Source organism: Monodelphis domestica, chromosome 5 (assembly GCF_027887165.1).
Source record: "Monodelphis domestica isolate mMonDom1 chromosome 5, mMonDom1.pri, whole genome shotgun sequence".
Classification (NCBI taxonomy): Eukaryota; Metazoa; Chordata; class Mammalia; order Didelphimorphia; family Didelphidae; genus Monodelphis; species Monodelphis domestica.
The window spans coordinates 49,160,498-49,162,098 of record NC_077231.1 but is presented as its reverse complement, the minus strand read 5'-3'; the positions used below and the strand labels follow the sequence as shown (position 1 = coordinate 49,162,098).

The window sequence follows — 1,601 nt, the reverse complement described above, 5'->3', positions numbered from 1 at the left end:
CATCATCTTTGACTCCAGTAACACTTTTTGATAGCAAAGAAACGAGGTGGATGCCCATTAGTGTAAGTACGTACATAAATAGATGGTATACAGAATTACATAGGAAATCCAGAAGAAAAGATGAAGGGAGGAGGACAAGAAAGAAGAGTGGAGGAGGAGGAGGGAAAGGGGAGTGGGGGGAGGAGGAGGGCCCACGCTCTCGGAGGAGGGGAAGGGGGGAGGAGGGAAGGAGGAGGGCTCGTGCTCCTGGAGCCGAGCCTCGAGCCTCTACCGGGCTTTGTGGAACAGGTCGAGGCTCTGGAAGGCCAAGGGAGCTCGTGAGCCCCATCAGCTCAACGGTGTCTTTCCTGAGGGGGCCTGGCGAAGAAGGTGGTTGATTAGGTGCGGCTCCCCGCCTTGGGGCTGCCACCGAGCTCTTGAGGGACGAGTGTCTCCTCTTCGGAAACCCGCATCTTTAGAGGTGACTGGGCCTTGGTACTCCTGGGAGGGTTCCCTCGCCCCCGTTGCTGCCCCCCACCCCTATCCCCACCCTCATCCCCGCCCCTCGTCCCCTCATCCCTGTACCCCGCCCCCAGCCCCCCATCTCCTCCCCATCCCACCACCACAACTTACTCTTTCTTGGCAGATTCTCCATGGCGGTTCTGGGCTTTCTCCGAGGAGCCACACGGGAGGGGCCTCTAGTGCGCCATTGCCACCAGCCTCCTGACCCGGCTCTGGGACCTGCCACCATTTCGGGGGGGCCTGGCACCCCGCCCAGCCTTCTCCCCAGCCTAGCTGGTGGGGGTCGTGGGGAGATGAGGAGGCTTAGGCCTTTCACGAGGACCCCACGATGGGGATCTGGATCCAGTCTAGTTGCCTTTGCAACTGGCAACAGACATGAGTTTTATGTTTAAAATAACAATAAAATGGCCTACATTTAATAGGACAAATTTGACTCTGGAACTTTGTTCAGGGTGGCTCTGCTTGGGTTAATGATAGAAGTAATAATAACTAAGTGACTAACATTTATAAAGCGCCTGCTACGTGGGCACTGTGAAAAGGCAGCAGCATATAGTCCCCTCAATAAAGACAACCACAGGAGGGGACAGCTGGGACAGGGTAGATGGAGGGGGCAGTGCAGCGGACCTGGATTCAAATATGATCTCTGACACTTGGTGTGGGCTGTATGGCCCTGGGTAAATCGTGTAATCCCCATTGCCTCTTAGAATCAATACTTAAGACATAAGGTAAGGATTTTCGGGGGGAAAAAAAACAAAAAACATGGCATTGTTGGCTTTCTAGCTAAGTAAGGATCACCCAGGTTTGGGGAAAGCTTCCCACATTTACTGGCTGGGTGACTCTGAACAAGTCACTTAACTTCTTAAGTACAGGAGAAACCTGCGTAGCTAGAACTTCTTCAGGGACCCCTTTACCCAGGAAGTCAGAAATCTAGTTTTTCCCCCTGTATTAATGTAAAGAATATTTTTTTGTTTTAAAAATCATAAATATAATAGTTAATATTGATATACCACCTACTCAATGCCAGGTAATTTACAGTTATCTCATTTACAACTCTGTGAGGGAACTATTATTTTACAGATGAGGAAACTGAGGCATAGAGT

At 51.2% G+C, this 1,601-nt stretch overlaps 1 long non-coding RNA gene across 1 annotated transcript; it reads left to right on the top strand.

Annotated features, from left to right (window-relative positions):
• The first annotated feature begins 200 nt into the window (after positions 1 to 200).
• Positions 201 to 929, top strand: LOC103105865 (uncharacterized). Its single transcript, XR_472353.2, has 2 exons — positions 201 to 460; positions 626 to 929. It is a non-coding gene; the product is annotated as an uncharacterized LOC103105865 (long non-coding RNA).
• The last annotated feature ends 672 nt before the right edge of the window (positions 930 to 1,601 follow it).